Genomic DNA, 15336 nt, shown 5'->3' with positions numbered 1-15336 from the left:
CTAGTCTTGTTAGGGTGACTGAGGGTTTAGGCATACTGCTCGCCGCACGGGTTCACACCCCGTCTAGGGTATCAGGGCAGACAGGTGCCAGCTTAGGGTTAGTCAGGGGTGGCCATTCTATTTCCCATCCGTAGACAAGGGTCCCCCTTCCCCTCCGTCTGGTGCGACACGACTGCTGCTGGGATAGCGGTCGTGACAGTATATCTGGCCTTTTAAAAAAAAAAAAAAAAAAAAGAGTGACATTTCCTTTTTTTTTGCTTGCTGTTTTGCTTGGTATTTTTCTGTTCCACTATGGATCCGGTTACGGTTTTGGCGAAACAATTACAGGGGTTATCCCTTAAAGTGGACGGATTAAAAGCAACAGTGCTGCAGCAGCAGCAATCCTTGGGTTCCACCGTTGCTACGGGAAACCAAGGTACTCCTGAGCCAAAAGTGGCTTTACCTGATAGGTTCTCAGGAGGGAGAGACCAATTTGTAACCTTCAGAGAAGCTTGCAAATTGTTCTTCAGGTTACGCCCTAGATCCTCCGGCGGTGAGGAACAACGGGTGGGCATTGTAATTTCTCTCCTGCAAGGAGATCCGCAGGCTTGGGCTCTCTCCCTACCATCAGACTCTCCGGCCTTACGATCAGTGGAGGAGTTTTTTGAGGCCCTGGGTCTCGTATATGATGACCCGGACAGGGTCTCACTGGTTGAGTCTAAGCTACGTAGACTTCGGCAAGAGAACCGGTCTGCTGAACTATATTGTTCCGAATTCCGTAGGTGGGCTACTGATACATTATGGAACGACTCGGCCCTTAGGAGTCAGTTCTGCCAGGGGTTATCTGAAAAATTAAAAGACGCACTGGCGGTATACGAGGTCCCTGGGTCTCTTGAGGCTGCTATGTCTCTGTCCATAAGAATCGACAGACGACTCAGGGAGAGACTAGTACATTTTACGGAGGCCTCTATAGGGCAGGGATCGGTTTGTTATGAACCAGTCGAACCAATACAAATAGGGGGCGTCACTAGACGGGTGAATCCTCCTAAGTTCCGCCGTAGGTCAGAGGTTTGTTTTCGTTGTGGGGGAGGGGTCATTTTGTAAAGGTTTGTTCCTCAGAACCCAAGAGACCACAAACAAAGGAGCCGCCGGAAAACTAGAGTCCCCAGATTGTGCGGAGGATAACAGTCTGGGCGTATTCGTTTCCTCCATACGCATGTCTCAGTTTTTGTTGTCCGCTACCGTTGAGACGGGCAATAAGACTGAGATCTGTTCCGTCTTTTTGGACAGTGGGGCGGGGGTCAACTTGGTGGATTCACGGTTTGCTCAGGCTCTGGGTTTTACTCCGGAACCGGTACGCAGAACTATTCCTGTTTTTGCCATTGACTCCTCCCCTCTTACTCAGAGAGAGTTAACTCAGATCATCCATAATATCCATCTGCAGGTAGGGGACCTCCATAAAGAGCATATCTCTTGTTATGTCCTGGACGGTCTTCCGGCTCCTATGGTATTGGGGCTTCCCTGGCTGGTGACTCACAATCCAGTGGTGGATTGGCAGGCCGGGGAGATTGTGGAGTGGAGTGAAGATTGTAAGGACAACTGCTTGAGTAGTAGGTGCTCTACACTCTCTGTAACATCTTTACCTGCCTTTCTGTCAGATTTTATGGATGTATTCTCTGAGAAGGGTTGTCAGGGGTTACCACCTCATCGTCCATATGATTGCCCGATTAATCTATTACCTGGGGCAAAACTACCTAAAACCCGGTTATACAATCTTTCCGGCCCGGAGAGGAAGGCTATGCAAGAATATATTTCGGAGAGTTTGGCTAAGGGACACATCAGACCCTCTTCTTCACCCATGGCTGCAGGGTTCTTTTTCGTTAAAAAGAAAGATGGGGGCCTGCGTCCTTGCCTGGATTTCCGGGAATTAGTTGTGGTCACCATCACCACCAGAAACAGCCTTATCAGCATCGCTTGCTGGACCTGCGGCAATGCTGGAAGAGGAGTGTGAGGAAGAGGAGTCAGAGGAGGAATGTGGCTTTGAGGAGGAGGAGGAAGACCAACCACAGCAGGCATCCCAGGGTGCTCGTTGTCACCTATCTGGTACCCGTGGTGTTGTACGTGGCTGGGGGGAAGAACAGACTTTCAGTGAGATCACTGAGGACGAGGAAAGGGACATGAGTAGCTCGCATCCAACCTTGTGCAAATGGGGTCTTTCATGCTATCATGCCTGTTGAGGGACCCTCGTATAAAAAGGCTGTAGAAGAATGACCTGTACTGGGTGGCCACGCTACTAGACCCCCGGTATAAGCAGAAAGTGGCTGAAATGTTAGCGAATTACCGCTAGTCGGAAAGGATGCAGCAGTTCCAAAATAAATTAGCGTATAAGGGTGATGTTACAGCACAACGGGAATCTAACAGGGGAAGAAGTGAAAGTAATCCTCCTGCCACAACCACGCCGGCAAGGACAGGACGCTTTACAGATGTGATGTTGATGGAGGACATGCGGAGCTTTTTAAGTCCTATGCATCGCCCCAGCCCTTCGGGGTCCACCCTCAGAGAACGACTCGACCGACAGGTAGCAGACTACCTCGCCTTAACTGCAGATATTGACACTCTGAGGAGCGATGAACCCCTTGACTACTGGGTGTGCAGGCTTGACCTGTGGCCTGAGCTATCCCAATTTGCGATAGAACTTCTGGCCTGCCCCGCTTCAAGTGTCCTGTCAGAAAGGACCTTCAGTGCAGCAGGAGGTATTGTCACTGAGAAGAACGTCTCTTCTCAGTGACAATGAGACGTCGCCTAGGTCAAAAAAGTCTATATTACCTCACCTTTATTAAGATGAATGAGGCATGGATCCCGAAGGGACTGACAGTGGGCGATACATTTGACTAAAAAAGGCCTGGTGATGAGATGAGCTGCCTTGGGCTAAAAATGATCTACACGCTGATGTATTTTATCTCTGCATGCCGGATGACTTGCGGGACTTATCTGCCACCAACTAGGGTTCAAGCCAAAATGTTTTAGTGCACTTTCTGCCTGCAAAACATTAATTTTTCTGGCCACTGCTACAGCAGCGGCTGCAACAATGCCTAATTTTTCAGGCATGTGTACATGCCTAATTTTTCTGGCCTCTGGTGCTGCACTGTGGTTGCAAAAACAAAACAAAAAAAAAGGCACATACAAGTGTCAATTCCCCTTCGTGATCGTTACCTTGTTGTGGTGAAGGGGCTTGCATATCACAATGAAGCGACCACCTCTATGAGTGTGTTGGCAATGGTAATGTTGGCACACCACAGATGATAAGGTCGTTGCTTCATTGTGAACAGACCAAAAGCGATCGGCTGGATAATTTTGCATAGAAAAAACATACATTTTCTTTGTGATCATCTAAGGTGATCATTAACCACCTCCGGACCGCCTAACGCAGGATCGCGTTCCGGAGGTGGCAGCGCTGCGCACAGTCACGCATATACGCGTCATCTCGCGAGACGCGAGACTTCCTGTGAAGGCGCGCACACAGGCGCGCGCGCTCACAGGAACGGAAGGTAAGAGAGTTGATCTCCAGCCTGCCAGCGGCGATCGTTCGCTGGCAGGCTGGAGATGTGTTTTTTTTAACCCCTAACAGGTATATTAGACGCTGTTTTGATAACAGCGTCTAATATACCTGCTACCTGGTCCTCTGGTGGTCCCCTTTGTTTGGATCGACCACCAGAGGACACAGGTAGCTCAGTAAAGTAGCACCAAGCACCACTACACTACACTACACCCCCCCCCCGTCACTTATTAACCCCTTATTAGCCCCTGATCAGCCCTAATCACCCCTGATCACCCCATATAAACTCCCTGATCACCCCCCTGTCATTGATTACCCCCCTGTCATTGATCAACCCCCTGTAAAGCTCCATTCAGACGTCCGCATGATTTTTACGGATCCACTGATAGATGGATCGGATCCGCAAAACGCATCCGGACGTCTGAATGAAGCCTTACAGGGGCGTGATCAATGACTGTGGTGATCACCCCATATAGACTCCCTGATCACCCCCCTGTCATTGATTACCCCCCTGTCATTGATTACCCCCCTGTAAAGCTCCATTCAGATGTCCGCATGATTTTTACGGATGCACTGATACATGGATCGGATCCGCAAAACGCATCCGGTCGTCTGAATGAAGCCTTACAGGTGCATGATCAATGACTGTGGTGATCACCCCCCTGTCATTGATTACCCCCCTGTAAAGCTCCATTCAGATGTCCGCATGATTTTTACGGATGCACTGATAGATGGATCGGATCCGCAAAACGCATCCGGACGTCTGAATGAAGCCTTACAGGGGCATGATCAATGACTGTGGTGATCACCCCATATAGACTCCCTGATCACCCCCCTGTCATTGATTACCCCCCTGTCATTGATTACCCCCCTGTAAAGCTCCATTCAGATGTCCGCATGATTTTTACGGATGCACTGATAGATGGATCGGATCCGCAAAACGCATCCGGACGTCTGAATGAAGCCTTACAGGGGCATGATCAATGACTGTGGTGATCACCCCATATAGACTCCCTGATCACCCCCCTGTAAAGCTCCATTCAGATGTCCGCATGATTTTTACGGATGCACTGATACATGGATCGGATCCGCAAAACGCATCCGGTCGTCTGAATGAAGCCTTACAGGGGCATGATCAATGACTGTGGTGATCACCCCCCTGTCATTGATCACCCCCCTGTAAAGCTCCATTCAGATGTCCGCATGATTTTTACGGATGCACTGATAGATGGATCGGATCCGCAAAACGCATCCGGACGTCTGAATGAAGCCTTACAGGGGCATGATCAATGACTGTGGTGATCACCCCATATAGACTCCCTGATCACCCCCCTGTCATTGATTACCCCCCTGTCATTGATTACCCCCCTGTAAAGCTCCATTCAGATGTCCGCATGATTTTTACGGATGCACTGATAGATGGATCGGATCCGCAAAACGCATCCGGACGTCTGAATGAAGCCTTACAGGGGCGTGATCAATGACTGTGGTGATCACCCCATATAGACTCCCTGATTACCCCCCTGTCATTGATTACCCCCCTGTAAAGCTCCATTCAGATGTCCGCATGATTTTTACGGATGCACTGATAGATGGATCGGATCCGCAAAACGCATCCAGACGTCTGAATGAAGCCTTACACGGGCGTGATCAATGACTGTGGTTATCACCCCATATAGACTCCCTGATCACCCCCCTGTCATTGATCACCCCCCTGTCATTGATCACCCCCCTGTCATTGATCACCACCCCTGTCATTGATCACCCCCCCTGTCATTGATCACCCCCCCTGTCATTGATCACCCCCCCTGTCATTGATCACCCCTCTGTAAGGCTCCATTCAGATATTTTTTTGGCCCAAGTTAGCGGAATTTTTTATTTTTTTTCTTACAAAGTCTCATATTCCACTAACTTGTGTCAAAAAATAAAATCTCACATGAACTCACCATACCCCTCACGGAATCCAAATGCGTAAAATTTTTTAGACATTTATATTCCAGACTTCTTCTCACGCTTTAGGGCCCCTAGAATGCCAGGGCAGTATAAATACCCCACATGTGACCCAATTTCGGAAAGAAGACACCCCCAGGTATTCCGTGAGGGGCATATTGAGTCCATGAAAGATTGAAATTTTTGTCCCAAGTTAGCGGAACGGGAGACTTTGTGAGAAAAAAATTAAAAATATCAATTTCCGCTAACTTGTGCCAAAAAAAAAAAATTTCTATGAACTCGCCATGCCCCTCATTGAATACCTTGGGGTGTCTTCTTTCCAAAATGGGGTCACATGTGGGGTATTTATACTGCCCTGGCATTCTAGGGGCCCCAAAGCGTGAGAAGAAGTCTGGTATCCAAATGTCTAAAAATGCCCTCCTAAAAGGAATTTGGGCACCTTTGCGCATCTAGGCTGCAAAAAAGTGTCACACATCTGGTATCGCCGTACTCAGGAGAGGTTGGGGAATGTGTTTTGGTGTGTCATTTTACATATACCCATGCTGGGTGAGAGAAATATCTTGGTCAAATGCCAACTTTGTATAAAAAAATGGGAAAAATTGTCTTTTGCCAAGATATTTCTCTCACCCAGCATGGGTATATGTAAAATGACACCCCAAAACACATTTCCCAACTTCTCCTGAATACGGCGATACCACATGTGTGACACTTTTTTGCAGCCTAGGTGGGCAAAGGGGCCCATATTCCAAAGAGCACCTTTAGGATTTCACAGGTCATTTACCTACTTACCACACATTAGGGCCCCTGGAAAATGCCAGGGCAGTATAACTACCCCACAAGTGACCCCATTTTGGAAAGAAGACACCCCAAGGTATTCCGTGAGGGGCATGGCGAGTTCCTAGAATTTTTTATTTTTTGTCACAAGTTAGTGGAAAATGCTTATTTTTTTTTTTTTTTTTTTTTTCATACAAAGTCTCATATTCCACTAACTTGTGACAAAAAATAAAAACTTCCATGAACTCACTATGCCCATCAGCGAATACCTTGGGGTCTCTTCTTTCCAAAATGGGGTCACTTGTGGGGTAGTTATACTGCCCTGGCATTCTAGGGGCCCAAATGTGTGGTAAGGAGTTTGAAATCAAATTCTGTAAAAAATGACCTGTGAAATCCGAAAGGTGCTCTTTTGAATATGGGCCCCTTTGCCCACCTCGGCTGCAAAAAAGTGTCACACATCTGGTATCTCCGTAATCGGGAGAAGTTGGGGAATGTGTTTTGGGGTGTCATTTTACATATACCCATGCTGGGTGAGAGAAATATCTTGGCAAAAGACAACTTTTCCCATTTTTTTATACAAAGTTGGCATTTGACCAAGATATTTATCTCACCCAGCATGGGTATATGTAAAAAGACACCCCAAAACACATTCCTCAACTTCTCCTGAATACAGAGATACCAGATGTGTGACACTTTTTTGCAGCCTAGGTGGGCAAAGGGGCCCACATTCCAAAGAGCACCTTTCGGATTTCACAGGTCATTTACCTACTTACCACACATTTGGGCCCCTAGAATGCCAGGGCAGTATAACTACCCCACAAGTGACCCCATTTTGGAAAGAAGAGACCCCAAGGTATTCGCTGATGGGCATAGTGAGTTCATGGAAGTTTTTATTTTTTGTCACAAGTTTGTGGAATATGAGACTTTGTTTGAAAAAAAAAAAAAAAAAAATCATCATTTTCCACTAACTTGTGACAAAAAATAAAAAATTCTAGGAACTCGCCATGCCCCTCACGGAATACCTTGGGGTGTCTTCTTTCCAAAATGGGGTCACTTGTGGGGTAGTTATACTGCCCTGGTATTCTAGGGGCCCAAATGTGTGGTAAGGAGTTTGAAATCAAATTCAGGAAAAAATGAGGAGTGAAATCCGAAAGGTGCTCTTTGGAATATGGGCCCCTTTGCCCACCTAGGCTGCAAAAAAGTGTCACACATCTGGTATCCCCGTACTCAGGAGAAGTTGAGGAATGTGTTTTGGGGTGTCTTTTTACATATACCCATGCTGGGTGAGATAAATATCTTGGTCAAATGACAACTTTGTATAAAAAAATGGGAAAAGTTGTCTTTTGCCAAGATATTTCTCTCACCCAGCATGGGTATATATAAAATGACACCCCAAAACACATTCCCCACCTTCTCCTGAGTACGGAGATACCAGATGTGTGACACTTTTTTGCAGCCTAGGTGGGCAAAGGGGCCCATATTCCAAAGAGCACCTTTCGGATTTCACAGGTCATTTTTTACAGAATTTGATTTCAAACTCCTTACCACACATTTGGGCCCCTAGAATGCCAGGGCAGTATAACTACCCCACAAGTGACCCCATTTTGGAAAGAAGAGACCCCAAGGTATTCGCTGATGGGCATAGTGAGTTCATAGAACTTTTTATTTTTTGTCACAAGTTAGTGGAATATGAGACTTTGTAAGAAAAAAAAAAAAAAGAAAAAAAATCATCATTTTCCGCTAACTTGTGACAAAAAATAAAAAGTTCTATGAACTCACTATGCCCATCAGCGAATACCTTAGGGTGTGTACTTTCAGAAATGGGGTCATTTGTGGGGTGTTTGTACTGTCTGGGCATTGTAGAACCTCAGGAAACATGACAGGTGCTCAGAAAGTCAGAGCTGCTTCAAAAAGCGGAAATTCACATTTTTGTACCATAGTTTGTAAACGCTATAACTTTTACCCAAACCATTTTTTTTTTACCCAAACATTTTTTTTTTATCAAAGACATGTAGAACTATAAATTTAGAGCAAAATTTCTATATGGATGTCGTTTTTTTTGCAAAATTTTACAACTGAAAGTGAAAAATGTCATTTTTTTGCAAAAAAATCGTTAAATTTCGATTAATAACAAAAAAAGTAAAAATGTCAGCAGCAATGAAATACCACCAAATGAAAGCTCTATTAGTGAGAAGAAAAGGAGGTAAAATTCATTTGGGTGGTAAGTTGCATGACCGAGCAATAAACGGTGAAAGTAGTGTAGGTCAGAAGTGTAAAAAGTGGCCTGGTCTTTCAGGGTGTTTAAGCACTGGGGGCTGAGGTGGTTAAAGCCTACTAGGCCAACAATGGGCCAACACTGGAGAATCATTGTTTTCTGGGTCACTTAACTGTCACTGAACTACCTCAGTCAGCACGACCATAGACTTTGAAAAAATCCCATCGCCTGCAATCTCCCAAACGTGCGCACGAGCACAGTCATCACTACACCAAGATTGACGCATAGAGGAATAAAATTGATGTCATGAGTGTGTCAACTATTGACAACTCTTTGCGGTTGTCTAAAATCTATTCCATACACGTCCCCTGATAGGGGACGTAGCAGGGATTAAACTGATAGGAATAGTACTACTTAACACACCACTCATATCTGGTGGCACAGTACATTGCACTGCGCACGCGCAGTGCCCCAAATTGGAAGTAGGAGGACCAACCAAGCATCTTTTTCCATCTCCTTAAAATCCTTATGCTGCGATTTCTCAATATATAATGCTATTAATCAGTTTGGTTCAGTAGTTATATAAAAAAACTGACTTTTATAATATGCAAATTACCTCTCTAGCAGCATGTAGGGCGGCTACCTGCTGCTAGCAGCCGCATCCTCCATTCATAATGACGCCCCCTCCTCATGTTGATTGACAGGACCAGCCAATGCGCTCGTCCTCTGACTGGCCCTGTCTGTGTTTTAAATCTCGCGCCGGTCTTCAGTTGGCGCAGGCGCACTGAGTGGAGGACGCTCGCTCGGCCGTTCCATCCTCAGTGCGCCTGCGCCTGGTGTACATGTGACGTCATCGGCGCAGGCGCACTGAGGATGGAGCGGCCGAGCGAGCGTCCTCCACTCAGTGCGCCTGCGCCAACTGAAGACCGGCGTGAGATTTAAAACACAGACAGGGCCAGTCAGAGGACGAGCGCATTGGCTGGTCCTGTCAATCAACATGAGGAGGGGGCGTCATTATGAATGGAGGATGCGGCTGCTAGCAGCAGGTAGCCGCCCTACTTGCTGCTAGAGAGGTAATTTGCATATTATAAGTCAGTTTTTTTAATATAACTACTGAACCAAACTGAGTAATAGCATTATATATTGAGAAATCGCAGCATAAGGATTTTAAGGAGACAAAAAAAAATAATTTGTTTAGTGGAGTGACAGAAGCCATTTAACACACCACTCATATCTGGTGGCACAGTACATTGCAAGGCGTACGCGCAGTGCCCCAAATTAGAAGTAAGAGGACCGACCAAGCATCTTTTTCCATCTCCCGGTTCCGAAAATCTATTCCATACACGTCCCCTGATAGGGGACGTAACAGGGATTAAACTGATAGGAATAGTACTACTTAAACACACCACTCATATCTGGTGGCACAGTATATTGCAAGGCGTACACGCAGTGCCCCAAATTGGAAGTAAGAGGACCTACCATTACCAAGCATCTTTTTCCATCTCCCGGTTGCTAAAATCTATTCCATACACCGGCCCCTGATAGGGGACAAAACAGAGATTAAACTGTTAAGAACAGATTTTTATAAATTTTAAAAAAAGAGGACAGCCTCTGCGGAGCTGGGTATTTTTTGGCCGCGTTACTGAACGCTCATGCACAATGGCTGTAGGCTCATGCGTCCTTTTGCGGAGGTGACAAACCTGGTCAGTCAAACCCAAGGCAACATCATCGACCTCATCCCATATGCGTTTTTTCTGGAGCGTGCCCTGCGAAGAGTGCTGGATCAGGCCGTAGATGAGCATGAAGAGGAAGAGTTGTGGTCACCATCACCACCAGAAGCAGCCTTGTCATCGTTGATTGCTGGACCTGCGACAATGCAGAGAGAGGAGTCTGAAGAAGAGGAGTCAGAGGAGGAAGGTGGCTTTGAGGAGGTGGAAGACCAACCACAGCAGGCATCCCAGGGGGCTTGTTGTCACCTTTCGGGGACCCTTGGTGTTGTACGTGGCTGGGTGGAGGAAGAGACCTTCAATGACGTCAGTGAGGACAAGGAACGGGACATGGCTAGCTTGGTATCCAACCTTGTGCAAATGGGGAGTTTGCGGTCGTGCAAATGCACTGTTTGCGGTTGTTTGCGGTGCGTTAAACGGGGAGTTTGGTCTGTCACTGTGAAGCGGGCGTAACCCTTATACTACCTTATCGATACAACATCATACCTGATGTTTTAAAGCACATTATTCCAAACAATTTAGGAATGTTAGGTGATTTATGCCCTTTATGGATTAAAACCCGACTCTGCATCAACTACGTAATTTTCCATGGCAGTTTTGCCATGGATCCCCCTCCGGCATGCCACAGTCCAGGTGTTAGTGTCCTTGAAACAACTTTTCCATCACTATTGTGGCCAGAAAGAGTCCCTGTGGGTTTTAAAATTCGCCTGCCTATTGAAGTCTATGGCGGTTCGCCCGTTCGCAAACATTTGCGAAAATCCACGTTTGCCGTTCGCGAACAGAAAATTTTATGTTCACGACATCTCTACTTACTAATATAATCTTTGTTTCAATAGTGCTTCTTCTCCTGACTTTGTATCCTTTTGTAGTCCCTTATAGAACTTTCTTTGTCACAGATTACTGCCACTGTTGCAATCTAGCAGCAGTGGCTGCATCTGCTCACGACATACTAAAGCACCAGCCCCTTTAGTTGCCAGGATTGTGGGAGTCACCTCGTATAGTCTCTCATGAACAGCTCTAGGCAATGGCAGTAGCCCTGATGCTGTTCAAGAGCAGAAAATTAAGCTCCATGCATGTGAAGGAATAAAGTATTACATGTCCAGGATCTAGTTCCATTTCTCTGAACATTTTATACCAATCCCTAGAAGCAACTAGCAGCCCTGGGAGCACACATGCAAAGGCAAGTGGCGGGATGACATTAATCCAGTTTGGTTGCCTTTGCCATCAGCTAAACCAAGAGACATCACCCAGCGGGGAAGTACTGAAAGAGGTTAGACAACCCCTTGTCAGTAGATTTGTACCTATGAAACTGGCTGACCTGTTACATGTGTGCTTGGCAGCGGAAGGCATCTGTGTTGGTTCCATGTTCATATGTGCATGTTCATATGTGCATTTTCAGTGCCCTCTCCACTTTGATTGACAGGGACAGATGTGATGACATTTTCAATGCCTGGCCCTGTCAATCAGTGCAGAGGGTTCAGAAGTTGCAGAGAGAGCAGAGCCTCCTAGATATAAATTTGCATATATTAAAATATATCATATTGACATATTAAATCACTTTTCTGAGAAATGCAGGCACATATGAAAATGGGACCAAGATGCCTTCAGCTGCCAAGTGCACATGCAACAGATCTGCCAGTTTCATAAGAACAAATCTGCTGACAGATGCCCTTTAAATACAGTACATTGGTTCATCAAAGTGTCTTTATCTGATATATTATATTTTATTATTATCATTGACCTAGGCACATTTATCTCTGATTTTTTACAACACGTGTGGGCAACAAGTGTTGGCATTCTTGTGTCTGCTTTCTGTATGTTGCTATTGAATTGTCGTGTGGAAAACACCTTAAAAAATTGTACTGTTCATGAATTCACTCACTGTATTTTACTTTAAATGGCTTTTCAGAGTCAGACAGTAAGTGACTTTTCTTTTTGTTCCTACATTCTTCAGGTCTCTGTTGGTGTCATGGTCCTTTCACAACGTAGTATACCTCATCAGCTTTTCCTTGCTCAGTACTGCACAGCCTCAGAGGTCAAAATCTCTCATTCAAAATGCACAAAACTGACCCCTTCGCTGTATCGTCTAAGTTCTAAAGCCAATTGTTGTTGACATAAAACAAATGAGAAGCTTGGAGAACTTTCTGTAGCTCTGCTTTGGATCAACTGGGATACTAATAAGGTCAACCGCAGCATTAAGTGAAAATGATCTGGCAATAGCCCAGCTCTTCCAGTTTGCAATTTTAAGACCTACCTATTACTAGTGATAAAATGAGGTCAGGGAAACGTCACTTACACTTTCACTGAATAAACAGTGTACAGGGAGAAATTCTATTGTATCAGACAATGTCATTAGTGATAGAAGGGTTGTAATGTAATGTTCGCAAAACAGGTATATGATCCAGATGTATTTCCATCTTACACATTTATGGATTATCCTCAAGAAATGCCATAAATGTGTAATAGATGAAAGTCTCACCTCTAGAACCTTCAATTTTCTGGACATCAACTAAGAGAGAGAGAGACACATCCAAGCATAACCACCTCTCGCTGATAAAAATGGCCATTGGAGCCCACTTTTAATATACAAATAGAAGTCATGGGATCTTCATTCGTTAGATGGTTGTGAGTCTCAGAGGTGGAACACCTATCAAGAATCTTATTGCATATTCTGTGAATATGCCTTCAGTATCTAAGGTGGTAAAACCCCTTTAAAACTAGAAGAATAGTATTAAAGTTATTATAGGTGGGGAACACAAATGTCCTACATGTTCTAAAGCCTCATCCCATCTGATAATTGGCCTAGACTAAATATGTCCGTACAGATTAGACTTAGGTTGACTGAACCAGTTGACTGTCAAATGTGTATGAGATGTTTGGCTGACATTCTTTTGTCATATGTCGGTGGGTAGAATGGATCGAGCATCAATTCCAATCCTTTATTCTCATGGCAGCAGCCTACTCCCCTCTCTCCATTGACAACACATGCACACTTCCAAATGTGCTTGTGTATGGGGAGTCAGCCGACAGCAAGTACATTGCCTGCTTAAGAAGAAAAGAAGCTAAGAGAAGACCTTTGGGGCAATATCATGCTTTTTATAATACTTCAATTCGCCTTTGCTAAGATTTAAAAAAAAAACTCTTTTTACCTGACAAAAACAGAATTTCTGCTAACTTTAGATAAAAAATATTAAAGAGCTAGAAGCCTGTTGCAAGATCCGCATTATACATTGCGAAGGCTTGCAGACAAAGTATTATAAAACTTTAACAGAGTCCTTATGACCTTATGTTCTCAAGGTAGTCTTGCAATGTAGCTATACCATGGAGTAGGTTGTAATACATTTGTCTGCAGTAGGGCTAGCAGCAAAAATTGGGATTTAAATTATTTGTCTATGTTTCCTAAATCATCAGCTCCACTAAACAAATCAAGCGTTATAAAATATTTGAACAAATGCTAAATAAAATATCATATTACAACTCGAGCTGCAAATGTGCAGAAACCTATTCCGCAGACCACAGTGGGAATATATTTCTGAAAATGGCATTAATTATAGATTTACTGATAGATCTGAGAAGATGACGGGGGTGGGTCAGATATAAATCACCTCCCAATGAAGCTGTGGAGATTTCCATAACATATTCTCGCCTCCTTATGACAGCGATGTGCGAAAATTGACAAGAGGATTTGAAAATTGGGACGGAAAGAACCCAAGCATAAAATAACTTAAATTTTGCACTTTCTGTGCCTCTCAGAGGAATAGCTTTGAGGACTGACCAACAACACAAACAAGTGAGAAAAAAAAAAACACGGCACAGGATAGGAGTTATTAAAGAAAGAACACACTCCTCTCACAGACAGAAGGGATGATCAATGGGTTTAGTCAGGGGGAAATTCAAGCAGAAAATTGATGCTGTCTTTTTTTATCTGCAAAGGAAGCAAGAGGAATTTTAAACTCCAAAAGCAAGAATCTTTAACTGGCGGTGGTCTGGTAAAAAATGTTCCTTTAACTGTTTTGGGACATCAGCAAGTCAAAGGTTTTCATTATAATCAATTAAGAGTTTATATCTATCTATCTATCTATCTATCTATCTATCTAGAAAAAGGCCTCATTGAGCAGGGCTAAAACTTTGCATGGAGTAAATGTATTTATCTATCTCATATCTATCTATCCATCTTGATATTGATGAAACGGTTGATCTTACAACCTGTACATAAATCTGTCGATAAACTGTTGTTAGTTATAATTTAAAAATGAATTACGGGAGCATTACCATCTGTGTCTGGATAGTTAAAATATTATATGTTCTCATAACTTATTTTTCCCAATTTTAGGCCAAGTTTACATCTAACAGTTTACATCTAATGTTTTACTGCATTTTACCACCGTAGGCAGTTGTTTTTTGATAGTGAACTGAAAACCTGATTTGCAGTACAAGTCGGAGCCATGCATTTTTCATAATATGCTGTGTTTATAAGCCCATGCAATATGGAGAAGTAGAATCTGTTGTGAAAACTAAGTTCAGAGCAATATTGTACATCACTTTTACGTGGTCTTCTTTGGCCTCTGAAAGATTGGGAGCCATGGAACTTTTGGAAATAATAATGATAATATTGAGGCTCTCGGTCAAGATGAGTAGAATTAGTTTAGTTTAGTAGTCTGTCTTTGCTGAAAAGGGAATCAAATCCTCATGCACAGACTTCCTGGTGATCCTAGAATGCATATATTCAACAGCCAATGTGTGGAGACAGATCTGCAGGCAGGAGAGAGAGAACAGCAGCCTGAACCACTTATGAGACTAGAGGTATGTTTATGACCACCTAAAACTACCTGTAAGCACTGCAGTCAAACTGCAGCAAGCCCTCAGGAAAATAAATAGCAGGTAATTATCACCTATAGATGCGGACCTGAGGACTTATAATTTTTACGTTTATGACTGGACAGTTGTTTTAAGACATATACATGGGATAAACTTTACAGACTGTGAAGAAAGCTAAGGGGAAGTGCAGTACTCAAGATGTGGGTGTATCTGCACATCTGTTATTATGTATTGTTATTCATTGATAGGTTGTGCATTGAAGCAGAAGAGGTATGGTTGGCAGGAACAGGGCTAACCACCCTGTTGTTCCCCTATTG

Source organism: Bufo bufo, chromosome 1 (genome assembly GCF_905171765.1).
Source record: "Bufo bufo chromosome 1, aBufBuf1.1, whole genome shotgun sequence".
In the NCBI taxonomy this organism is placed as follows: Eukaryota; Metazoa; Chordata; class Amphibia; order Anura; family Bufonidae; genus Bufo; species Bufo bufo.
The sequence above is the reverse complement of the archived record's forward strand: the minus strand, read 5'-3'. Positions refer to the sequence as shown.